We start from the raw sequence: 27482 nt of genomic DNA, 5'->3' as shown, positions 1-27482 counted from the left end.
ACCAGCAGGCATTCTCAGGCCTTTGGACATCCACAGAGGTACTGCTGGCCTCCAAGAGCCCAGAAATCCTATTGGCCAACTAAAAAAAAATATTGTGTGGGTTCATTTTTCGATCTCTCAGCCTGCTCTGTAAGGTTTAGCTGCCTGTGGCTTTAAAAGCTTGGCTCCGGGGGTCAGGCAGCCTTGTTTTATGAGCTCTCCATTGTTTAGAAGCATGTGGGTTTGTTGTTTTTCACCACTAGCCCCACAAAAAAGGTGCTAGGATTTTTTTATTGCTATTATTTTTCTTTGGGTTTATTAACATGAAAGAAACAAGAACGAAGACATTTCCATGTATACACAACACTTACAGACCAAGAGGTTTCAAGAAGTTCACTCAAGAGGAATGGGAAAATGTTTCTAAAGTAGATTTTCATCTCTCTGTTCCGTTTTCATTTGGAGTCACCATTTTGGAAACTGGACTCTCCACAGGTCCTGAGAGACCTCTGTGCCATTCATCTAGGCACTGGTATTTATTCCACTGTGCGGCTAGAGGCCGCTGTCGCAACCCTGGGAATGGTGAGGATGGCCACACAGGACAAGCTGGTGGCACGGTCACCCCGGGAACGGCGAGGGCTTTGCCTCCAGGCAGCGCTGAGACACCTTTAATTGTGTTCCACAAAGGACATCAAGGATGCGACAAAATCGGACCTTTCTCTCCTCGGTCCTCTGAAAGTAGTCATGACTCAAAGGCACGTTCTTTCAATCAGATCCATTTAAACTACACTTTCAAGGACTGCAGAGCATGATTCCATTTAATCAGGTTTTTAGAGCAAAAGGCTCATGTTTGTTCTTTCGACATCACCTGATTACACAGTCTTCAAAATGCAGATTAAGCATGGGTTTTCCACTTTTAGAGGGTATACTTTATACAATTAAAGCCGCGACGTACGGAAACCATATTCACAAGAATGGTATCCTTGACGTATTTGAGAAGATTCCGTGTACATGGAAAAATGAAAAGTTCTCCTGGCGCTCTCCTGGCTCCTCCTCTTTTCCTTTCCTCTCCAGATCCCCCGGTTTGCCCGGGTGGCTTCATTCTGAAGCCGGGTGGCTTCATTCACCTAGTCATCTGTCTTCTTAAAACTGCATTTTGGAGAGAAATCAAAGGCATGATTTCCTCATCTCCACATGATGCTATTGGCATGCATGGTCTCCGCAGATGAAAAAATAAGGCTAGACCAGAAAAAAACATGGTTTCTGGCCTGCGTGGCAACTCATTCTATTTGGGGTCTGATTAAAGGGCCTTTCGTGACCCCTTATTACCTCTCCATCTGGTCATGTGCCATCCAGCACGCCTGTATTCAACACTGGTGGAGGACCTATGATCAACTAGGCACGACTCAGAAGAGACAGTCGAGGGGTACTGTACAAGTAACTTCCCAGTTATTGTTTTGCGCTGTAGAGTCGGCCCCACATGACTGAGTGGGACTGCCCTACAACGCTTTCTAGCCCGTGCTCTTTACAAACACAGACCGTCTGGTTTTTCTCCTGCCAGGCCACGAGGGTCGAGGGAAGCGATATCCAAAAGACCTCCTGAAGAGGAACAAAGCTTTCTTGTTAGTGATCTTAAATCTTCTCCTGGCAGAAACAGAGTACAGGCAAGGAGAGCTGGTCCGCTGATGTTCAAACGCCTTCTATCCACATTGGGGGAAAAAAGGCTCTGATTGAAGTTTTTGAATTAGGACGTTCAACAGCAAATTCCCCTACGGCCAGTGGGCGTTGGCCTAAGCGTTTTACATACAGGTCATTAACTACTTGACTGAGAGGGTGTGGGTAGAGCCCTTTGGAGGCAGCGCAAATTCACCCTGTCCTACCCTGTGTTTAGATCCTTTACTCTGAAATCCTTCAAGTCAAACATGTTATGTTATGTTATCAATCATTCACGGGTTCCCAGATACACAGTGGACAATGTCCTGTGTCCTCACAGATGTCCCAGTCTATGGCTGGCTGATCAATCATTGTGCAGGTTGATGGTTGAGAGCCCCCTACACCCACCTACCTTCCCCACCAACTCCACTTTGGGGCAGAGGCCCAGATCAGAAAACAAAAATGTGTGTGGTCTATGCTTTAAAATTTTTTAAGTGAATAACTTTACCTGGTCTTTGTGGTTGTTACATAATCTGGTGTCAACAGGAGACTTGAGAGGATTAAGAGTGAAGGGGTGGAGCCTAGTCTGTGAAGAGTCATAACCAATGAGGTCTCTGTGTGGGCCTGGCCTTCTCCTGAGAATTCTGGAAATTCCTAAATTTCCTCCTTGGAGGCAGGAGACTTGTCTCTCTCCTCACTCCCTTGGAGACTCTCTCTGCTCACTCCCTGAGAGACGCTCCACTGACAAGACACATGGCGCTAAGGCCTGGGAGCTAGAGAAGCCACATGGACCTACCCTGATACAACCAGACCTCTGGAGCCAGAGAAGCCATGGACAGACCCCTGCCAGCACGGATGCTTACTACACCACTGGATCCACAACTTCTAACCCACTGGCCTGTGATCCTCCTGCATTAGGCATCATTGCATGTATTTTGTGAGTCTGAAGAGGATTGTATAGATTGGTATCGGACATTTGGGTTAATATTGGACTTCGAGACTTGAACTGGATTGGGCTGGGCTGTTTTCTCAATATTCAATTTCTCTTGTACATAAACCTCTTTCTTAGAGACATATGAGTGAGTGAGTATGAATTTGTTTCCCTGTCTACCCAGACTAATACAGTCCTGGAAAGGGGAGGTTGTTCAGTGAGTTCAGTGGTTAAGGGCGTGGCTGAAACGCACCCGTTACTCTGTGGGAGAAAAGACCTGGCAATCTGTCCCCATGGAAAGGAGAGTCGAGAAGGCTGGTGGAGCAGTTCTCCGTTACACCAGGTCACTAGGAGTCAGAGCTCACTTGATGCTACAGGACCAGCCAGCTTCCCTTCTCCCAAGATGGCAACAGTCACACCCTTGTTCAGTGCATCGCTGTTCAGAAAAGCAGGAAGATGGAAACAACCTAACTGCCCACGAGTAGAAGAATGGATAAAGAAACTCTCATGCAGGCACACAATGGATACTATGAATAGCTAAAAATGATGACAAAACCACGAAGCACCTCATGACATGCATGGACCTGGAGAACATCTGGTTGCATGAAATTAGTCAATCACAAAAGACAACTGTTATATGAAATCACTGTTATAAAAAAAATACGAAGGGGTATCCCCAAAAAGACGGGGAAAAGCTCTGTTGGGCGGAGCTTTCATAGTACGCATTTTCCCACAAGGCTGGCTAGCAGCAAGCAACTCACTCTATTAGTGCGCCTAGTGGCACTGTCTGATCACAGGGAATTTTTTTGGTAAAAGCAGTTTCACTCCAACCTCATTTTTTGTGATGGTCAATTTAAGAAAACAGCATGTAACCGTGAAACTTTGTTTCCTGCTTGGAGGAGAAAATGCTTCAGAAACTGCTTTGATGTTGAAAACAGTTCACAAGGACAGCGCTATGGGAAAAACTCAAGTGGATGAGTGGTTTTCTCGTTTCAAAAGAGGTGAAATGTGGACTGATGACAAACCTCATTCTGGATGTCCATCAACTTCCTAGAGGGACAAAAATGCCAACTCGCCGTGCATTTGGAGCTCATTCCACCAGGTCAGACTGTTAATCAAGCTTTCTATTTAGAGGTTCTGAAAAGACTGCCTAACAGTGTGCAACAAACTAGGCCTGCTCTGTGGCAGATGGAGGACTGGTTTTGCCACCAGACAATGCACCTGCTCATGCAGTCATCTCTGCATGCGACTTCTTTCTGGTTTTATGAATGCAAAGGGACATGGAAGGACAATGATTGGATGACATAGAGGAGGTGAAGGAAAAAATGCAGGAGGCGCTACCAATCATCCGAACAGACGAGTTTGAAAAATGTTTCTAAGAATGGAATTGCAAACTTGACAAATGTATTAGTTTTATAAAAAAATGTAAATACAAGGCTTTGGGAAGAAATTCATTCTTTTTTCTAGGTACCCCTTATGTACGTACACACACACACACACACACACACACACACACACACACACAAGATAGATTCCCATATGAACCAGAACAAACTTCAGAGAAGTTTAGGGGGAAGAGAAAGCAACAGGCTAGACTGGTGATGGTGTTAAATTGAGTGAAACAGAAGAGAAACCAAGAATCAGGTAAAGGGTAAATTATTGGCGGGGGTGGGGCATATGCGTAGTTTAAACTGTGGGACAGAAAGTTGATGATCCAAAATGTAAACTCCCACCTAATTTACAATTTTTAAAAATTGAAAGAAAAAAAAAAAGAATGGTACAATTCAATTGGAACACTGGTACTGCTTTCTAACCAGGAACTGCTCTTAATAAAAGGGGCAAGTCCTTGTGATTGGGAACTGCCTATGGAAACCCTGTGTTCTAATGGGTTGGAGCTCACAGAATGCATTGGTATGTGTACTATCAGCTCATCTCTTAAACAACGGAAGTTGCAAACCCTCTTTCTGATGACGAAAATGAGGGTCTGCAGGGTAACAGCATCTGAGTAAGGTTGAACGACAAGAGAACAGCCGAGTTGGAGCAAGAAGTTAAGCCAGTCCTCTCATGGCCCCATCTACTGAAATTGACCTGACTTCAGCACGTGTGGTCTGGGAGTTACAGCTTACCTGAGGAGCCCTGGTGGCCCGTGGCTTAGGCACTGGATAGACAACAGCTAAAGGCAAGGGTTCAAAACACACTAGCCCACTATGCCAGAGAGATGCCAGGTCCTCTGCTCCTGAGAAGATGTGCAGGTCACTCTCTATGAGTCAGAATCAAATCCATGGCAGTGGGTTTGAGACTGGTTTCCTAGGAGCCGGGTGGCCCAGCGGCTGAGCACTGGGCTGTTCATCTCTGCAGGCCCCGTTAGAGAAACGGGGCTATCGGATGGAGCCACCAAGAGGCAAAACAGACTCAGCAGCAACGGGTTCGGTTTGTTTGCAGATAGTTTGTCTGGCATTAGGATGACACTGGGGACCCTGCCAAATGGACCCCTCTTCCCCACCAGACCTCCCCTCGTGTAGTCGTAGATTCATCTCCCCAGAACTGGGAGCAGCAGGGAAGCCATGCTTCTGTGTTCCAAGCAACATCTCCCTTCGGGGCTCCTGGCTCCCATGGGCTCCAGCTTGCTGAGAACGGGATCTAGCCCAGAAGGACCTCTATGCTGACCTCCCACAGAGAAAGCCTTTGTCAGGGCCTGGCTTTCCAGGCCCAAACATAAGCATATGGAAATTCTAACACGGTTTCCCTCAGCTGTGCCTTAGACTCCAAAACAGCACTACCCACCGAATCGATTCTGACTCCAAGGGACCCTCTAGGGCAGTGTAGAGCTGCCCCCACGGGTGGCCGAGATTATGAGTCTTTATGGGAATAGAAAGCCTCATCTTTGTCCCTCAGAGTGGCTAGGGGTTTTGAACTGCTGACTTGGGAGCTAGCAGCTCACTATGTAACCCGCTATGCCCCCAGGGATTCGGTTTGGATGAGCTGAAAAGACCAGGAGGGAGAGGGGATTGCAGACGACTCCACAGAGGCTGGAGGACTGCAGTGGGTGGCTCACCTTGTTGGAGAACAATGTTTCAGATGGTACACGCATGCCTTCGACTGCAACCAGATACAAGGGCTGCCTACAGAATGACTCAAGTTCAGGGGGAAGAGCCTCTTTTTTTACACTCACTGGAAATTTTAAATAACCGAGTCCTCAGCCAACAAAACAGTCAACACAGCATTACTCCGAAGAATTGCAACACTGCATTCAAGGCCATGCGATTGGGCAGAAGAGCATCCCCAGACTGGCCTCCTGAGCCTCTCTGCATGTGTAGCCTTCCACTAGGAAATTCAGACCAGAGAGAAGCGCAGGCAGAGGAGAATGAAGTACAGACAGAGAAGATTCAGAAAGAAGAAATATAAGACTGGCTTCCTTCATGCACCCCCTCCACCAAGGAGCTGCCCCCAGTCCAGGCCTCGGACTGAGATTCCAAAGCCTTCTTATCACATTGTATTACAATGACCTTTGTCTCAATGGAGCCCAGCGTGGTTTCAGACACGCAGTGGGCACCATATAAACGCTCAGTGAATGAGAGAACGACCGGTGAGGGCGGGAGCAGGTCCTTAGAGCTCAGAGGTGGGCCTCGGACAGAGGTCACGAGGAACGGACTGAGAGGGGGACAACGCCCAGCCATGCACAGGCTAACTGGGACCTGCCTTAGGGGTCGGAACGCAGGGCACCGCCCACCCTCACCAGCCCCAGAGCCTCAGCAGCCACCAAGACAGCTGTGCGACTCTATTCATGGAAAAGGAAATCTCTTTCCCAAAGCAAGTTCGTGTCAAATTTTTACCAGCGTTCTTCTCCCAGTGCTCCTTCAGAGACTCACCCTGGGGTTAAAATGAGAGGGGCAAGGAGTGGGTCCTAGCCACAGTTGAACTATTTTTGAAAGAAAATGTAAAAGTGACACTATACAAAAGCTGCATTTAAATATAAAAAAGGCAGCTGTTGGTTTATAATGGACACACCCTAAAAAACCAAAAGCCAAACCCACTGGCTGCCGTTAAATCAATTCCGAGCTGCCCTTCCAAAAACTACTGGGGTAGTTAGCACATTCGACTGCATATCAAATGAGGTGGGGAGACTAACGAACTAACCATAGGTCCCGAGACCCATGGAAAACTGAGCGTTGCAGCCCAGCGCCAGGGGGAAACGCCAGGTTTGTGGAGGTCAGGGAAGCTCTGTCTCATCTGTCAGCTCCATCTCCCACTCAGCCTCGGAGTCAGCACCCACAGCAGATGGTGAGCCGTGTCCTGGGTGGCAGTGGGAAAGCCTCCCGTGCTCACAAACACGGGGCCCTTAGAGCAAAACCAATCAACTTACTTTTTCCACGTCTAGATCCGCATCCTGCTTCTTCAGAGAACTGTAGACGAAAAAGAAGGAAGAATCATGAGACATGGAAAGAGACCTGGGTGTTCTGTCTGAAAACCACCCAGAAAGGGCCTCCAGAGAATTTCCATTTGCTCACCCACAAAAATGTTCATTCATACAATTGTCGCCAAGTCACAGTTGCCACAAGCACCTGCCTGACACGGAAAATATCGGGCCCCGTACCACCAAAGGAAGTCCCATGAGGCTGTACCTCCCAGAGATAGGAAAGGAAACACGTCTGGGGTGTGTGCATGTCACACACACACACACACACACACACACACCTGTGCTTCATAGTCACCCATGCTTGAGACGCATGAGCCATCCAGGGTTGAATTCAACTTACCCCCTGCCTTAAGACTCCCCACAGTCCCCAGCCCATACCCACCCCACTTCCTTTCCAGTGGTCAATACAGCCTGCTTGAGATCACCCCTCTTTCCCATCAGCTGGGGTTCTCCTCTCTGGGAGGCTTGCCAGCCTCCCAGCCTGCACCAGCTTGTGCCAGTCTTCTCAGACCCTGGTGCCAAGGCCCTGAGGCAAAGCGAAGTGCAGATTCCCAGGGCCCCGGGCCGGTTCCCTTTCATCTCTAAAACACAGGAGCACCGAGGCATAGTTTCAGTTTACTCGGCCACTCTGCCTGCAACGTGACAACTCCACGGCACCTCGTTTGTTATTTTCAACTTCAGCTGTGGCACAAAGCTGCCGCTTTGTAAGATGTCTAAAGAGCACAATGAAAGCACTTGAGCGACAACATGACAGGCAGGCAGCGAACGGTGTGAGATGAGCAATCTGGTGGAAAGGTTGTGGAGAAGCAGGTTTTCCTCGGAGGCTTTTTCAATATGATTTTTTTTTTTTTTTAGCATTTTCCCTCCGAGGCCATGGTTCCAATCACGTCTGTCATAAATTACTATCGCCATCCAAACCCAGACACAAAAGAGAATCCACAAGCCACACGCATAAAAGAGAATTTGTGTGCTGCTTGAAAGGATGAGTAATTAACAGAGATATCTTTGTTTTGTTTAATCAAAGATGACTCAGAATGAAGTAAAGAAAAGAAGAATGACCACGGGGAAGAGAATTAGAAACCCATACAACGTCCTGTGCAGATGGGTGTGGAAATCATGAACTCGCTGCAGACAGGCCAAGGACGCACCGCACGGGGTTCCAGGGGAGGGACGCGCTGATGATCATGTCCCCAGAGCTCGGCCGCCCATCTCCTTTCTCCTCCTGAGACACACTGTCCTGTCCCAACCAAAAACGATGGCCGGGCCTCTAGGCGACTCCCTGAGGGCTGAGACAGAGGTGAGCTGCAACTCTTTTGCCTAAAACTTTTCACCTGCCTCCCAGCACCTGCAGGAAGGGGGCTGTGCCCTGCGCGGGGCTTTCACCAAGCGGAACTTCCCTCTGCTCGTGGGCACTTGCCAGCGCACGCTGTCCTCCTGATTCTACTTCCCTCTGCCAGGGGACGGAGGCCTTCATCCGCCCTCAGAGAGCCAGGGGAGAGCCATGATCCTTTTCTAAAGCAGCAAGGAAGTATAAATGATACCCCTATCCCCCAGGGAACGTGGGCTTCCAGGCACACACCACAGTCTCCACGACACGATGTGCCATTTTCACAGTGGGCCCCGACAGAACGAGCCTCCACTGCGGACACTCGTGCACTGTGGGCACTCGTGCACTGGCACTAAGAAGAAAACAGAGCGCCCGCCTGGGGCTGCCGGCTCGCTACTTCATCAGGAAGCGTACCCATGCACACTAAGGAGGGGGGACCATGTCGTCGGCTGTATTCTTCAGTCTGGTTAAACAGATGGGCGAATTAACAAAGACTACGCTGCAGGCCTCTTCACCCTGCAGCCGGAGCCAGAGGAAGGGCGCCGCGGCGTTGCCTTCCCAGGCTCCCTGCGAACACTCCCGGACCGAGGTATCTTTAGGCAGCGACTCCATTGTTAAAGCGCACACCAAGCTGGAAGAACCAGAACTGCCTACAAGGGAAATTCACATGGCAGCCTCTCTGGGCGGGTCCGGTGCATGCGCACGCAAGTCCACATGTGCAGACAGACACTGAAACAGTGACATGTGTGTTCAGTCGTGGCAGCATCGCTTTCTCTGCGCTTGCCTTCTTCCTGCTGAAGGCGTGCTGACGCTTGGTTGGAGAGCCGTGCCTGAAATGACCCAGCACCCCCTCCCCCCACCACCGTGGGAAGGCTGAGGGCAGATAAAGCGCTGCGACTGCGTGGTTCCAGGCAGGAGCCGAGGCCACAGGAAGCCCAAGCGAAAAGGGACGAGTGTCTGTCGTTAACATCGACCAAATTCTCCATCTTTGAGCAAATACACCTACTTTCTGCAAACAGCCCAAGAGGCCCTCAACATGGATCTCTCTCTTGATACATCCACCCTGCCAGTCCCCACGGCTTGCATACTCCCGAATGCCCACAGGTCATCTCCCCCGGGAACCTCGGGAAGGACAGAGCAGACAAGGACCCATCACCACTTGGCCACATGCGCAGAGAACGGGTGAGGCTAGGAGGCACAGCCAGGCAGGAAACTGATGCAGAAACCAGAGCATGAGACGCCATGTGTGCCAGCTGAGGAGTTAGTCAGCCCTCGGAACGGACTTGACGGCAGTGGGTCTGGGCTTCCACCGGCCTCTCTCCGAGAAAGGCGTCAAGATACAGATGGCGCCTCCAACATATCACTCAGTGAAGCACTATGGTCAGTCCAGTCTGCCGACTCTGATGAGTCAGTATCGTTTCCTCCTCCCTGGTGGTGCGAATGGTTAAATACTGAGCTTGTGAGCCGAAGGACTGGTGTCTCACACCCACCCCGCGGCCCCAGGGAAGAGCTGGCCATCTTCTCCCACCAAGATGATAACCTAGAACTCCCCACAGGGCAGTCCCACCCTATCCTGCCTGGGTGACAATGAGTCAAAACTGACTCAACAGCACATCACGGCAGCAAATTGGCCTCCTGGGCCCCGCTCTTCCACTCGGCTTTCCTCTGACCCTGATTCAGACAGAACTGCATGTCCCCCCCTTGGCGTTCCGACCACACTTTGGCAGAACGCATGTGGTTGTCTCCCTGTGACACTGTCAGTGGATCAGAGGCCAGGGTGGCACCTCCTACAGCAGTCTTAGCATCGAGCACAATGCTTGCAATCCTGGGGGTCTGAGGCATTGTTGCTGATGGACAGTGGAGGAATAAGAAGGGGCACTAATGGGGTAACCACTGAGGAACAGGCAGGGATGACGGGAATGGAATGACTCCATCAAGTCAATCCTGCTGCTACCTCTATGTATGAGCACGTGCAGGTATAAATCTGGCATGTGCCAATCTGCCGTGCACACTACCTAAACAAACGTCTACCTATTGCCTCTAAATGTAATCCTGTACCTCGGACTTGTCTGCTGAAAGTGAGGAGGACTTGAAGCACATGCTGATGAAGATCAGGATTGCACCTCAATGCAGACAAACCCGAATCCAACTGGTCCAATAGGTAGCATCATGATAATCAGGGGACAGACTGACGTTGTCAGGGATTTCCCATCGTGGTTGGATCCACAATCATGGAAGCAGCAGCCAAGAGATCAAAAGATATGTCGCACTGGGTAAATTCTGCTGCACGATGCCTCTTTAAAGATGTCAGAAAGCCAGGATGTCATTTTGAGGACTAAGGTGCATCTGACCCAGGCCATGGTATTTTCAATCGCCTCATATGCATATGAAAGTTGGACATTGAATAAGGAAGACCAAAGAAGAACCTATGCTTCTGAATTATGGTGCAGGCCATGAATATTGAAAATACGATGGACTGCTGGAAAAAAAATCTATCTTCGAAGACATACGGTCAGAATGCTCCTTCGAAGCAAGGATGGCAAGGCTTGGTCTCATGTACTCTGGACATGTTATGGGGAGAGACCAGTCCCTGGAGAAGGACATCATGCCTGGTGAACAGAGGGGAGTGAAAAGGAGGAAGGGTCTCAGCAGGACAGACTGACACAGTGGCTGCAACAAGGGACTCAAACATAACAAAGGTTCTAAGGGCGGTGCAGGACTGGGCAGTGTTTCACTCTGCTGTACACAGGGTGTCATTTACAGATGCATGACAAGGAGCCAGTCTGGCGAGATTCTGCTATGACGTTCAACAGTAGCCAACCTTGCCTTCTTAGTCTTTAAAATGTGACTGAGATCCAACACCTTAAGAATCATAACCAGGGCTCACACATGGACATGGAGATTCAAGGGCCATGATGAATCTGAGGTTTACATTATGGTTCGCCTCTTTTGTGTGATTGGTGTAAGGCATAGAAGACTAGGAAGAAGGAATTATACTTTTCCCTTGCCCCGTACCTTCTCTAGCTCCAAATTGAACCGTTTCATGGCTTGCCCCAAATTTAAACTGTTCATTGGTCTGCAGCAAACATCGGTGCACGACCAGAGCCATGGTCTTCACAGTCCCCTCTGAACGGCTTCTTTCTGCTCGGACGGTCATAGCGCTTCTCACACACAACTAAAGTGAGCACCTCGGAACTGGACGTGGTGCGATGTCAGGAGTGACGGGGAAAGAGGCATTTGATAGCAGCCTCCCTGTGCCGTGTTCAGCAGAGACAGTGTGCCTTGGGCTATTTTTCACTGAGCAGTCCAGGCACAAAAGACCAGGCAGGGCTAGCCTCTGCTATGGCTCCAAAGAAAGCTCGGACACACACAGAGCGCACACTCAGCTCCTCACTGTGCCCAGAGGGGGCGGCCCTGGCTCGCTGCCCGCAGCCTGCAGCCCGGCACAGGCCCACTCTCACAGCGGACTCCCCAGGCCCACACAGCTGCAGACAGACACACAGTGTGTGGGGCACAGTCCGCACTTAGGGTCGCCACAGTCTGTGTGCCCAACAGCTGGGCAGGCTCCAGAGACAGGCACCCACCCAGGTGGCCCTCCCGGCCTTGTTTCCCCGGGGCGTGAGGGCATAAATGTATCTTCTTCTCGCTATTCATGCTGGCCACAGACTCACTCGGTCTCCTGGCCCTTCCTGCACTCCCCAGTCTAACGAGGTTGGAGATGGTGGGACTGGACTCCCTTTTCACGTCTCACCCCACCCTGATGAAAACGCAGTGGTGCCTTTGAGCAGATGAGGGGCACAGGCAGTGAGGAGGTTTGTAACATGTCCCTGCCACCTCGGAGGTGGCTTCTACACTTGTAATATGTCACTGCCACCCCTGGGGCTTCTTCTGCACCCTGACATCAAGGGAACCCCCAAAAAGCTTAGTCTCCTAGAGAGCAATGGGCCACAAGCAGCCTCCCTCAGGGGAGGCACCAGGACTCACTCATGCTAGAGCTGCTGTCTCACTTTATTCCTACTTGTTTGGGATACACATTTACTTCACCTCATTATAAAGGTCATTTAGATGCCTGTTGATAATTTGGAAAATACAGAACCTTTATTAGCATTTTGGGTTTGTTTGTCTAATGCACTTGGAAATATCAACATGAGGAGCCATGGCGGTGTCGTGGTTATGCGTTGGACTGCGATCTGCAAGGCCAGCGGTTCGAAACCACCAGCCGCTCCGAGGGAAAAAGGCGGAGTTTTTGACTCCAGGTCTCAGAAACTCACGGGGGCAGTTCTACCTCGTCCTATACGGTTGCTATGAGTCGGCATCAACTTGATGGCAGTGAGCGAATTAGAAACATCAACACTCTACTCTCGTGCCACTATTTTGTACACCACAGACCAACAGCACCCAACTACTGGCAGATGCCAACCAACACAGAAGTCCCCAATGTACTAAGCTTACTCTTAACAATGCCCTGCAAGGTCTATTTCAATCCATAAGGTACGAAACACAGACCCTGCCACTTAGCGATGCCCTTCACTGCAGACCTGCAATTTGCCCCCTGCAACAAAGAACTGGGTGCAGCCCATGAAGAAGCAGAAGGCCCAGAAACCAAGTTCCCTCTCTGTCTCTGCTATGTATTTGCTCGGTGAAGGTGGGCTGGGGCTGCACCTACGGTCACATACAACAGCGAGCATCCACGCAGGTGCCCGGCGTACACCCCTTGAGCTTGGGCTGGGGTAGACGGGGGCAACTGCCCCTGTCCCAGAGGCCAGGTGCAATACTACTTTGGAAGGCTTTCACCGTCACAGAATTCAGGCTCCTAAAATCACAAAAACTTCCGATTATAAAAACCTTGGTGTTTTTAGACGCACCCTCCTGCCCAGCAAAACATAAGCAAGAGTATGAAAGCGCTCACGGCCCATGTTGCTATCAGAAAAATCTAAAGTCGATGCCTCTTTCTGTTCAACGGGAAGATCAGCGGGGACCTGCCCAGCCCTTGGACTTGATTGGAGGGCTCTGGAAGGGTTTTATTGTAAAGAATAGAATAAAACAATCCAAGTACATTCAGACCCACAAGGCAGGATGCCAAGTTCCTTTCATCTTTGTTTCTTAACACCACGGTTTTCCCAGGACTCCATACCGGGACGGGAAGTTCTGCAGAGTGATTGAAACTGCCAAAGGAGGCACGGACGGGTTCACGGTCAAATTCTCGCCTCCCATGCAGGAAACTCAAGTTTGACCCCCAGTCAGGGCCCCTCTTGCAGAGCCACCGCCCATCTGTTGCTATGACGGCGAACAGGTAGCAGCAGAGCTTCCAGGAAGAAAGTCCTGGTGATCTAGTCCCCCCCCCCAAAAAAAAATCCACTCATGAAAGCTCAACAGATCACAATGGTGCATGGTGCAGGCAGGCGGGTGGGCGGGCGGTATTTTGCTTCACTGTGCCTGGGGTCTTCATCAGTAGCCCACAACCACCGCCACACTTAGATGGGTTAGCAATTAAATAACTAAACTCATAAATTGTGGGAGACTCAAAGGCTAAGGATATGACCCACCGGGATTAAGGTGCTGCAGGCGTGTTCATGAAAGACTCCAAACTGCCCAACGGCCTTGGCAATGGGAAAGTCATCGATGACCTTGATGAACACATTTCAGAGGTGCAGTGGGGGGGAAACATAGCAGGAACGGTTTGGTTTTGGGAAACACATTGTGGAGACAGTAGCCAAGGGCAAACTCCCACAAGAAGGGAAGCAGAGTAGGGGTGGGGAGTGGAAACCAGAGGGAATGTGGGGTGCACAGAGTGCATTTCTGGATGGATGACATGACAATGCTTACTTGTTCACAGAAAGATCGTCAGACTTAAGTCAACAAAGAAAGCTCAAGTACAAACTAGAGGACTGTCAGCAAAATATGAGACTGTGTTAGATGCAGTTAAAAGAAATCATCAGTTAGGTTCAGGAAGCCAGGATCTAGTTATTCAAGGTTTTCCCAAAGGCATGGTGGGGGGCGTTGGGGGGGGGGCAAGAGAGAGAACCTTACTACAGCACACACTGCCCCACATTTTGCACTGTGCCGTTTCTGTACTTGTCCTTCTTAGCCTGCTTCTATCACAGTTTCTTTGCTCAAATACATTAGTTGCCATGGAAACGATGTCATAGTGTATAAAAAACCATTTGCTGTCCTTGGAAAGGCATTCATGATGAAATTGAATGGTAGCATGTTTTTAAAAGAGAGCAACAGAGAGCGGTTGTGTAAAAACACAAGGTCTGAAACACCATGGTTCTAAGCATTCCCTATCACCAACAGCTGATGTCCCTAGCCAGCTGGATCTGCACCTCCGTTTCCCCCAAGCCAACCAGACAAGCCTCCTTCCTCCTTATCTAGGTCAGATGTTAGTAAAACCAAGGTCGGATCCCTGACAGTTCCCGGAGGAGTTGGCTCTGGGCTGGGAGGCGGAGGGGCAGAATGGCTGGTCCGCATCCTTCACGCCTCTGCTAAACCCGGAGGCTCCAGACCTGGGATGCATTTTGCTGCCTAATTCTGTTATCTGAGCGGAACCTGCTTGGGGCACAGACATTTGCACCTGCGTTTCCTTATTGCCATGGGTGAGGGCTTGTAGACACTTTCTCCATCAACTTGAAGTCAGACCACATGCATTCCTTCACGAAAAAGGTAAGGAGCAGCTCTCCTGGGCCCTCCTGGCAAAGGACCCAGGTAGGCAAGGCACAAACTCCCGGGGGTGCAGATGGATGAGAGTACCTCGAGAATGAAGCATGTCCTTCTCCCTCCCTGGCCCCCGCCAGCCGTGCCGCGCCCCAGGCTGCACCCGAGGCGCACAAAGCACCGGTCCGAAGGGCCCTTGGAAAACAGTTATCAGTTCAGCGCAGTGATGTCTTTTCCGGGGAAAACCTGCAATAGGCCCCAGGTGGCACAGGACTACCACCCAAAAGAATGGCAACTCAAACCCGTTCTGAGGTGCCTCAGAAGACAGGCAGGCAAGGTGGGTTTGAAAAGTCACAGCTTGGACAACGCTACAGAATGTGGGGCCTCCCGGAGCCAGAATGGGCTCCGCGGCAGTTGATAATAACAACACAGACCATCTAGGAGTCTCCTGGGAGCTGCTAACTGGAAGGCTGGACGTTCAAGTTCATCAGCAGGCACCTCCGAAGAAGGATCTGGTCATTCATCCACTTTCAAAAGCATCCACTATTGAACACCTGCTGGAGTTCAGTTCTACTCCGAGTCACACAGACCCCAGTAGCCATGAGTTGGAATCAACTCAACAGCAGAGACATTTTAAAAGGTGCAAGTTTGTTTGGTTTTTTTTAAGTCATTTTATTGGGAGCTCTTATAGTGCTTATCACAATCCATCCATCCATCCATCCATCCATCCATTGTGTCGAGCACATTTGTATATATGTTGCCATCATCATCTTTAAAACATTTTCTTTCTAGTTGAGCCCTTGGTATCAGCTTACTTTTTCCCCTACCTCCCCAACCATCCCTCCCTCATGAACCCTTGATAATTTATAAAAATTTTTTGTCATGTCTTATACCAACCGCTGTCTCCCTTCACCCACTTTTCTGGTGTCTGTCCTCCTGTCGATCTTTATGATCAGTTCCCCCCTTCTCCCCCCACCTTCCCTAAAAGGGGCACGAGTTTAATGGAAAACCAAGAACCCAATTTCTGTTTTTTGAGAAAGCTGATATGAATGCACAACTTGCACATGTTTGCTAACACTGACGTCCTGGGGCCTGCAGCAATCTCAACCCATTGTCAAGTCCATTTCAACCCACAGTGGCATTGCAGGGCAGAGTAGACTTGTCGCAGGACTGCAGGTCTTTTAGGAAGCAGGTGCCACACCCTTGTGTGGAGGGGCTGGTGGATTCTTTGAATCACCAGGCCTTCTGGCCAGCAGTTGTGAGCTCTAGCCACTGCACGTGGGCTTCTAGTCGTGACAGCACTGAGCACCAAATCCACCAAGCCACAGATCAATCAAAAAGCAACAGCAGCTACCTTACATGAGGTCGTTACTCTAGGGCCAGTATCTGACGGTGAGGATTCATCACACGTGGCTGGGGAGTTCACCCACTCAGCACTGAGAAAACATTACTGGTTTGTTTTTTTTAAGAGCAAATAAGTGACAATTGCTCTAAATTAATTTTGCTTATTTTTCATTTCAGGGTGTTTTGGGACCCATCTATGAAAAAACAAAATGATAGCTTTAATTGCTGGGTTCATTAGCAGAAGTAAAAAACCTCACAAAGAATTAAATGGTGCTGGTTTTCTGTTAGCATTACCGGCTGTTGCAAACAGAAAAGCAACTCCTTCCACGAACACTTTGGTTTTCCCGCCTCTGTTTCATGGAATTGAAACAAAGTGATTTAGAGAAGTTCATTCTGTCACAGGTGAAACATCGTCCGTGGTGGCGGGGTCGGTGTTCCTAAAAAGCCCAACACTGGAGGTGAAACTACTTGCTCTTGTGAAGGTACAATCACAAATTCTGGGGCGGACAGAACGGGGCGTTTATCCAGAAACCAAGGCAGCAGGGTATTACTTGGAAATACAGACGGTACAACGGAGTTCATGGCCGTCTCCACACACATGGCTGTGGCCTACCAATTGAAAAGAGAAAAAGAAGGGGGGGGGAATCCAACTCTGCTGATATTAGAGAGTTGGAAAATATTTTTATACGTAATCACTTAGAAAAACTAAACTACAAAAACGTTAGTGGTGAGGTGACAAGTGACACCAGGAAGACACGTGTGTTCCACGGGTTCTCAGTGGCCGAGTTTGGGGAAGCAGGTAGCCAGGCCTGTCTCAGAGCCACTTCTGGGTGAAGTGGAGCCTCTAACCTCCCAGTTAGCATCTGTGCATTTAACCTTTTGTGCCACCTAGTGAGTCACTAAATCCATCTAGGTATGCCATCATGGGAGCGGGGAGGACTCCCCTGAAATCCGAGTGCATCCTGCCCCAAACTGGTTGCACACATTTGGTCAACGCATTTCATTTGGGCAATGAGGCACCAAAACACATTACGCCCTTTTAAGCTTTTGAGAATTAGTCACCGAAAACAAAGTTTGAAATAAGAAAATTGATGCTTACTCCAGAAAAGATAGGTGGGTGTGAACAATTAAAAGATGAGAATTCAAACAGTGTGCGTGATTTGATTCTGAAATTATCTAGTGATGTTTGGGAATGTCTCAATTTAGGACAATCTTTTGATGGGTGGAACGACTAGTTTTAACTGGACACATTTACGTGCAGTACCAGAATAGAGTAAAAGTGAAAAGGCCATGCATGGTCTTGTAGCACCTTTTTCCTGACAAAGCATTAAAAAGAATTATAGGCAGCTTATTTTAATGAGCTTTGTCTTACAGAGAAATACTTACTAAAGGTAATAAGCATTCAGAACTGAGGCTCTAGAAATCTAGTGCCCATATCTGGGTGAAACTATTTACACATTTGAACATAGAAAAAGATTCGTCTGGGAAGATTCTCCATGTGGATATTTTTCTAACTTACTATGGACTTTTGTCTGTAGAAAGAGTCATTTCCTCAACTTAAAATAGTGTGGGGATCCTCAGTACTATGCGGGATTACCAACTGACCCAGCAATTCCACTTCTAGGTACATACCCAGATCACTCGAAGACACCAATACATGCATATCCACCCATGTTCGTGTGACACTGTCACCGCAGCCCAAACACCCAGCACAGAAGGAAAGGATAAACCCACGTGTGAACTAAACAACCAGTGGACTAGAACTCGATCCTTAGAAGGAACAAGTGCTGACACCACATGACTGCACCCCAGAAACCCCGTGATCTATGACACGCAGGCGCGACAGGCCGCAGGTGAGGAGACTGCGCTTATGTGAGAGATTCACAATAACTACATCCTTAGGACGGAGAACAGAGTGGTGCTTTCCTGGGACCTGGGGAGTAGTAGGCATGAGCTTTCTCTGGGGTTGCTAAAAACGCTTCGGGACTAGATGGCGATGATGGCTGAACAATACCGTGAATGTTCCACATGTCAGGGGATCGTCGGCTTTAAAGGGACTCACTCCATGTCGTGTGAAGTCCATCTCCGTAAAAAAGCGTGATGGCATACACCAAAAGCTACCTGAATCGATGAACAATGTCCACGATAAAATGTAACTTTGGAGGGTACAAGTGGTCATGGGACATTCTTTGGAAAGCGGTCGGTTACGTGGGCACTAGAGAAACAGGTGGCTAGAATATGTGCCACAAGGGAGTATGTAACAAGAATGAATGACTATCTTGGGTTCTCTTTAATGTCCAGCTGATCAATAAATGCTTTAAAGGGGGGTTCTCTTGCTTTACTGTATGTGGATATCTGTTTTAAAGTTTTAGAAATTTTACCTGGGGAAAGATTTTGAATACAACTTTTCCGTAGGTCCGTCAGTATCATGAAAATGATGTCATAAACACTATCATTTTAATTACTTTAACGGCTCCTTTCCATAAACTACCTGGCCCCGTCTCTAACACTCTCATCAACCTCGGACAGCCAGGACAATGGGAGTTGTCCCGTTTTGAGAAGATATGCTCCAAGTGCCACAACACAAGGTCAACACTCTTCCTCATCCCGGTCCCCACCCAACAAGGCACACTTTTCAAAGCCAGGCTAAAGATTTCCCTTCCAAAATGACTAGGTCTTTCAACAAACAGCAGGCTTTAAACCATGTTTTAGATGCAGCTGTGTCCCCCTATGGCTGTCACAGAGAGATGAGAGGTAATTAAAAACAGCTAGCTGGTTTTTCCCCCTCTCTCATTTGAGTGTTCTGGTAACTGCTTATGAATCATACTTGGAAATGAATCCCTTCAAAAACGGATGCTTTATTTAGTACATGAGGGCTGAAGAGCGATGGAGGAAGAATATTTTCCCTTATATTCAAAGACTGTAATTCCTAGTATCCACCCTCCTACCTTTTCGATACAGAACTGGAAGACGGGAGAATTCACCCACAGTCAAAGTTCCCCCAGAGTCTTCAGCAGCCCAGCAAGTTCACTTGGGAGAAGGGTTGACAGTCGAGTACCTTCCACTGACCTGAGGCACCACGGTGGCTACAGGTTCTCCTTGCCAAGATACTCCACAGAACTGCAGCTAGCTAACCCCAGCAGGGCCACCTCCCTACACATCCGGCAGATGGATGGACAATTCGACCCCTCCATCACTCCGAGAGACCCAGATCTTCAAATGTCTTTCCCAAATGAAAACAGTCTACCAGAGTAAAAGGCGAAAGTACGTGTGTGTGTGTGTGTGTGTGTGTGTGTGTGTACCCCTGCGCCCCACCCCAAATGAGAATGCAGCATGAATGCACTGTGGCAGGTCTGAAACAGATGCAGCTCAGATGTACACAAAGGGGGTTACTTGACTCTCCATGGTGAAACTCAGTTTGCTCTGGGATCATTGTATCTCCCCGCTGGTAATCTTGCTACTTCAAGATGCTTAGTTTCTTGGGATTTAACACCTGGGTTGCTTCAGAGCAATGAGTCATATTAAACTCATGTGGAACTCCCTTTTGAGCTGTGTCCCGGCCCCTCCCTCCAGCCTCCTCTGTGTTGGAGGAGAGGAGGCTGGTACAGGTTCGTCCCTCCAACTCCTGCTGGCCCGTGGGCGGGCTCAGCCTTTGTTTGGGCTGCTGGTCTTGTCCTACCGATGGTGAGCTCGCTGATGCCTCATGGGGCACATGGCAGTACCCACGGCTCACCTGCCCACAGCCCGGCCCATTTCCACCAGTGGAAAAGCACCTGGCACATCACTGCGTTCTCAGGGACCTGCGACGGCTGTCACAGTGGTTCCCTCCCTCGGTCTCAGGACCCCCGCTGCAGGCCACACTGCAACGTGGCTTCCTTCCAGATTCCCAGGCAGCACGCAGGGTACAAGTGCTGGTGTTCGAAGATTTCCTGTACCCACCTAGGGTTTTTATTCCCCGCCTCGGATGACCTGGGCTTCAGCATCCATCTACTTCCCAGCTCTCATCTCCCATGGCTGAAAGGCCCGCCCCTTAACCCAGGAAGCGACGTTCTCCTTCCTGCTGGCAGGAAACTGGGCTGCAGCCTCCCGCCTCTGCTTGGCTTGATGCACAAGGTATGCCATGCTTTCTGAGCTGTGGCTCCTCAGATCCACAAATGGTTTTCAACAAAGTCTGTCTCTGACACAAAGGCATGAGCTTTCACAACTGTCTCTGCAACATGCTTCAAGGGCCTATTTTGGAAGTCAAAAGCTGAACACTGTCTTCTTTGTCCTTGGCCCTGTTCTGCAACATCCCCACCCCCACCCCAAGGAACAGACTCCTCCGCCTCAGAGTGACAAGGCAACTCCCAGGGCAGCAAGAATCACCAGGAAGAAATAATAAACTCAAATGCAGGGTCAATATAGTATGGGTCATAACGCAAGGCCCCCACGGGCGCAGGGCACACATTCAGAGAGAAAGTACAACACACCGACACGTCACTCTTACAGGAGAGACTACTTAGCCACACACCATGTTGAACCTGACATGTACAACGACGGAACCTGAACAAACTGGGTAAAAATAAAACACAAAAACACCACATGAACTGCCGACCTGGACAAAGGGGCCTGTGACTTTTCATTTCTGGACTTCCTCCATCTAATGCCCTTTCATTTCCATCTCACTCCATCTGCTCACCCCTGCATCAGCTCCACTTCTCCGGGAGCTCTGCTCTTCCATGCCTGCTGTGCGCACTCAGCCCCTCTTTATCTCACCCATCACCCCCATCCCAGCTGAACCCGATGTTCTGCTCCAGCTGACGCTGGATTTAATCTCTTGGCACATCCTACTCACGTGACTATTTAAAAACCAGACCCCCCAACTCTAGCACACCATCAAGGCCAGATGCATCCATTTCAGTGTGATCAGCACCGCCAGGCAAGGTTACAGAATTAGGCTGCAGGAAATCCCTAAAACCACCTGCACAGTCTAGTGGGCGCAGCTCCCCGTCTCTCCCTAATGCTGCGTTTCATGGCTAGCCCAGCCCTTTTCTGGGTTCTCCAAACCCCCCTCTTTTCTCTAAGCCTCCCTGATGGCACAGCCTCCAACTGTACTGAAAAGTTCAGGCACCATAACTCCTTCAAATGACTTTTTTTTAAGATTAATATATATATATTCCGCCATCTGTTGCAGGACCAGCCGAAATCAACCATCTACAGCAACCTAGCACTGAGCCTGCCATCTCAAAGGTAGATCATTTTGTCAACACCTTTGCGACCTTTCTTTCTCTGCCCCTCTCCTCTTCGGGGTTACTTTTTTTTTTTTTTAACAATTTATTAGGGGCTCATACAACTCTTACCACAGTCCATACATATACATACATCAATTGTATAAAGCACATCTGTACATTCTTTGCCCTAATCATTTTCTTTTTTTCCCTCCTCTTTTCTTTTTTTGCATTTTATTAGGGACTCATACAACTCTTATCACAATCCATACATATACATACATCAATTGTATAAAACACATCCATACATTCCCTGCCCCAATCATCAATTGTATAAAGCACATCCATACATTCCCTGCCCCAATCATTCTCAAAGCATTTGCTCTCCACTTAAGCCCTTTGCATCAGGTCCTCTTTTTTTTTCCCCTTCCCTCCCCACTCCCCCCTCCCCCATATGCCCTTGGTAATTCATACACTGTTATTTTGTCATATCTTGCCCTATCCGGAGTCTCCCTTCCCCCCCTTCTCTGCCGTCCATCTCCCAGGGAGGAGGTCACACGCGGATCCTTGTAATCAGTTACCCCCTTCCAATCCACTCTCCCAGCATCGCCCCTCACACCCTTGGTCCTGAACGTATCATCCACCCTGGATTCCCTGTGCCTCCAGCCCTCATATGTACCAGTGTACAACCTCTGCCCTATCCAGCCCTGCAAGGTACAATTCAGATCATGGTAGTTGGGGGGAGGAAGCATCCAGGATCTGGGGGAAAGCTGTGTTCTTCATCGGTACTACCTCGCACCCTAATTAACCCATCTCCTCTCCTAAACCCCTCTATGAGGGGATCTCCAGTGGCCGACACTTGGGCCTTGGGTCTCCACTCTGCACTTCCCCCTTCATTCAATATGGTATATATATACACACACACGTATATATATACACATATACACACATATATCTTTTTTTTCTTTTTGCATGATGCCTTATACCTGGTCCCTTTGGCACCTCGTGATCGCACTGGCCGGTGTGCTTCTTCCATGTGGGCTTTTTTGCTTCTGAGCTAGATGGCCACTTGTTCACCTTCAAGCCTTTAAGACCCCACACACTATCTCTTTTCATAGCCGGGCACCATCAGCTTTCTTCACCACATTTACTTGTTCACCCACTTTGGCTCCAGCAGTTGTGTCGGGAGAGTGAGCATCATAGAGTTCCAATTTAATAAAAGAAAGTATTCATGCATTGGGGGAGTGTTTGAGTAGAGGCCCAAGGTCCTTCCGTTCGGGGCTACTTTTAATCCTAATCTTTTTGAGGGCGAAGTCTGTGTTGACCACAGTCTCGCTTCACTGCCCACTCCGTTCTCTGTGGCCCTCCTGCCCTCTCTCTTCTGTGCCCTTCTCCATGTGACGTCTCGCTGGGACAAGCGCTGCCACGGGCCTGCTTTATGGTGGCAGTGCTGGGCCCCAAGTGGGTGAGAGCAGTGCTGTGGGTCTAATCCCTTGGAGAGAGAACCCTGGGCACCCAAATCTGGGCATCGAATACTTTGCTTCACTAGCCTCTTTCCCGTATGGCACAGCTGGGCTGAGGTGCAATCAGAAATAGGCAAGGGTCCATTTCTCCAAGTGCCGCCCTTGCTAGGCCTCTCTTAGCCATTTTCTACCTGGAATCGAACCACCTCCAAATCTTGGTCGGAAATCAAGAATCTGGTGAGTGACACGTGCAAGACATTATTCAGAGGTCATCACCGGGCCACTCACCCACAAGGAAAGGCGTGCTTGGGGTACTTGATAGTTGATGCTTGGGATAGGTAACTGGCAAGTAGGATCACTGTGTTTTTACTCCAGGAGGTGAAACATAAGGCCGAACCCAAAACATTATGTGCAACCGAAATCTAAATTCTAAACCATGACGGAAGATCTACTACTAATGCAAGGGGACCTAGTTCTTATTACCTACCAAGAAACCGCCAGCCAAAACAAGGCCAGGGGCCGATGGTGGATCAGACCGTCAATTGCTCCTATGGAAGTTCAGGCTGAAGTTGAAGAAAATGAAAGCAAGCCCAGGAGAGTCCGAATATGACCTTGAATCTGTCCCACCGGAATAGATTCGGGAGCATCTCAAGAACAGATTTGATGCAATGAACGCTAATGCCAGAGGGGCTGGCGACCTGTGGGAGGGCCTCAGGATCATCCCCTGGGAAGAAAGCACAAGGTCACCAAAGAGACAGGAGAGAAAGAAAAGGCCAAAGTGGATGTCAGAAGCGACTCTGAAACTTGCTCTTTAGAATGCAGAGTGGCTAAAACTAAGGGAAGAAAGATGAAGTCAGAGACCCAAACAGAACTTTGCAAAGGGCAGCTCGAGAAGACAACATAGCGGTCTCGGCCAACATAAACAAATAAATAACCAGACTCTCATCAGTGGCTTAATACGGCGGCCGCACTGCAGGCTGGGACACACCAGCAATCGTGAGGGTGGGACTGCACAGTGTTTGCTCCTGTTGCCCATAAAGTCACGAGGGTATGTGGGAGCCTAGCGCTGACACCTTACAACAACAACAACAACAACAACAACAAGATCATTTCCTTAAGATGCAGCTCACTCTAGACATGCTGCAAACACTTGTAAGACCTCCAACTCAGAAACCTCAGATCCGCACCAACAGGTATTTTGTAGACATATAGTGAAGTACAGAGCTGAGCGGCACAAGGGCATGTCAGCGAGGGGCACGGCCAGCCTGCTAGAGACTTGCTCCGACTGGAAATGGTCATGTTGGCATTGTCCCGTACAAAAGTAACGGAACATGATCAAATGGGATAAATACATGAACCGCGGACAGTCTGTGCCAGTCTAAAGGAACAGTGCACTTGCCAATGGCGAGGGCACACCACGTTTAAGGTGGGGAGAGGGGCGGGCACAGTTTTATAATAACACTGCGTGGAGAAAAACGCACAGCGGCATTTCCAGTGGAGAGGGAAGCGCCGGGTAGTTCGGCTGTGGCCTGCTTCCTTGCATGCACAAAGAGTTGGCCACGTTCTCCATCCCTTAGACACGGCCAGCCTGGCATCCGGGGGAGGTCGAGGCAGGGGAGCCATCAATGAGGATGCACGGGGAGCTTTTCACTCAGCGCTGAGGAAAGCTCTTCTTAATGCGGGGCTGCCAAACCCTGCCTGTCCTTTGTGACCGAAACGGCTCGCAGTCCTCCCTCCCCAACTGTGGACAGCATTTTCCTGACAGCCATTCCTTGGAAAGGCCCACAGACATCGGCTGTGGCCGGGCAAGTATTACATCGTGACCTTGTGGGATCTTCTGGGCCCTGGAGGCACAGTTTGAAGCCACCCAATGCTCTACTCTGCCCTACAGGCTTCCGTGAGTTTGAATCAACTCAATGGCAGTGGGTTTGTTGTTTCTTTTTCTTTTTTGGGGGGGTGGGGGTGTAATTAAGTTTAGGGTAGAACTAAGTTGACAGTGCTCCAAGCGGGGCTAAGGAGAACCTTCGGAAGATGGTTCTACGCAGCAAACAAGCTGAATGCATGGACAGAGGGCTCCCCCAAAGCAAATCTAGGTGAAAGGCAGCCTTGGGCTCAGTCAACTGCTCCTCAGAGACACTGGGAATGGGGAGGTGCATGGAACTAAGCACCTGCTCTCCATTCCCCAGCCCCACAGGCTTCCAGGCACAATCCGGAGTTCCCATTGGCTCCCTCTTTCCCAGTTTCCACCAGATTTCAAATTCTGCATTTTCCTTCCGATCTTGCGTGTCACTGCTACACTATCAATAATGTTCCATTTTTTAGTGGAAACCTTGTTGGCAGATGGGACAACAGTAACACTTTCCATGATACCTGAATTTTTAACACCAAGCTCAAGATTCTGAACTGAGGATCTTTAAATACAAAACTAGTCAACAAGAGATCATGAAGTCACCCAGACTCTCGATGACCCCCGTGTGCCTCAAAGTGGAACTGTGCACCATGGGATTCAATGGCTGCCTTGTCAGAAGTAGATCTGATCACCACACCTTTCTTCAGAGGCCTCTCTGGATGGACCCAAGCTACACCCTTGTGGCATGCAGCTGAGCCTCCTGACTGTTTGCACCAGCCAGGACTCCTTAAATCCCCAGTGGCCTCAAAAATGCAGTGGTGGTCAATAAAAGAGCCTAGGACACAGTCACCAAACCATAAATACTAGGGAGGAATGAATCAGGTACCAGAAACTCCAGAAGCTCAACACCCCAAAACATGCCAGCCCAGTCCCACAGATGCCCGGAGAACCAGTTACACATTCTGGTGCCTTGACTCAGGGCCCGTCTGAAGAAACATCTGCTGAGAATCTACACTGTGAATGGCAGTGTGCTCCATGCTATAGTGGGTCAGGGAACAGATGGAGGTGGGCCAGCAAACCACCTTTTTTTTTTTTTTTAGTCCCCATGGGGCCAACAGTGTCTTGAGAAGACAGGGCCTGTATGTACAAATTTCTAGGAGACCTGGATTCTAGTCTAAATGAAATGAACAACTGAATATATGACCTAGGACAAGTCACCAAAACCCTCTGAACTTTGGATCCTTCATCTCAGGATCTAACAAGGTAAGGCATCCTTTACTAGGAAAGGGCTTCAAGAGCTTCACAGCAAACGGGAATAGAAAGACAGTGGAGTTTCTCCGTGTACTGTTTAAGATCTGCATGTCACTAATGTTCAGTGCAAGAGGGTGAGAAGGCTGGAGGATCTTCCCAGAGCTGGGATACCAGCATGCTTTAAGAAATGCAAAGACTTCTGACAGAAAGGAAAGGGAAACAAAGGCCGAGCATAGCTCCTATGTTAACAAGATAGCAGACTGACAACCGCTCGATCAAGAGTTAGTCTAGCCGAATAAGCATGGGCATGTGTGCTTGAGTAAGAACGTGGGGACTGCTACTGCTCCGTGTCATCGAGCCTGTGGCGACCCTAGGGAGGACAGCATGAAACAGCGCCATCCTCACAATTGCGCATCATTGCAGCCGTCTCCTGCAGGGCCTTCTCTTTCACTGCCTCGCTCCTTCACCGAGCATGCTGGCCTCCCCCAGGGACTGGCCTCTCCTGATAACATGTCCAAAGTACATGAGACACAGTCTCTCCATTCTTGCTCCTAAGGAGCATTCTGGCTGTATTTCTTCCCAGAAGAGCTCTCTGTACCTTTGGTAGTCCTTGATACTCTCTTCACCAGCACAATAGTTTAAATGCGTTCGTTTTACTTCCGTCTTCCTGTTCAATGTCCACCTTTCATATGCACACCATGCAATGGAGAATACTGTGCCCGTAAGGTAACATCCTTCCTTTTTGACAGTTTTAAAAGGGCCTGGGCAGCAGATTTACCTAAGGCAATGTGTTATTTGATCTCTTGAATTCACCTTCCATGAACATTGACTGGACCCAAGCAAGACGAAATCCTTGACCACTTCAATCTCTGTTTATCATGATGTTACCTACTGGTCCAGTTGTGAGGCTTTGTGTTGTCTCTACACTGAGCTGTGATCCACACTGAACGTTGCGATCCTTGATCTTCATTGGCAAGTGCTTCAAGTTCTCCTCACGTTCAGCGAGCAGGTTGTGTCATCTGCACGCTACAGGTGGTGAATAAGGCTGCCTTCCTTCCTGATCCCACATTCTTCTTCGTAAAATCTAACTGTTCCGATTGTGTGCTCAACATACATATTGAAGAAGTTTGGTGAGAGGACACAACCCGGATGCACGCACCTTCCCTGATTTTAACCCAGTTCTGAAGGTCCTCTGGGCGCACAGGACACTGCACATGAGGTTGCTAAGCCTAAGGTCAGCAGTGTGAGACCACCAGCCCCTCCATGGGAGAGAGGGGGTTTTCTACACAACACAGTTCGCCCCTGTCCTATCGAGTCACCGTGAGCTGGCATCGACTCAATGGCAGTTGAGCTTGGTTTGTATTTTTTGGGTTTTGGTTCCGCGTGAGTGTATGAAGACTATAAAGGTGG

The 27482-nt window shown here is 49.3% G+C and overlaps 1 protein-coding gene across 2 annotated transcripts in view; it reads right to left on the bottom strand.

Annotated features, from left to right (window-relative positions):
- The window catches only part of FYN (FYN proto-oncogene, Src family tyrosine kinase), a 257337-nt gene that overhangs the window by 216125 nt on the left and 13730 nt on the right, over window positions 1-27482 (bottom strand). For both annotated transcript variants that reach the window (XM_075554660.1, XM_075554659.1), the window contains exon 2: window positions 6924-6963. The gene's annotated coding sequence lies outside the window, so the exon portion shown is untranslated. The remainder of the gene's footprint in view (window positions 1-6923; window positions 6964-27482) is intronic.

This window comes from Tenrec ecaudatus, chromosome 7 (assembly GCF_050624435.1).
Source record: "Tenrec ecaudatus isolate mTenEca1 chromosome 7, mTenEca1.hap1, whole genome shotgun sequence".
In the NCBI taxonomy this organism is placed as follows: Eukaryota; Metazoa; Chordata; class Mammalia; order Afrosoricida; family Tenrecidae; genus Tenrec; species Tenrec ecaudatus.
Note: the sequence above shows the minus strand (reverse complement) of the source record. Positions and strands in the feature narration are given on the sequence as shown.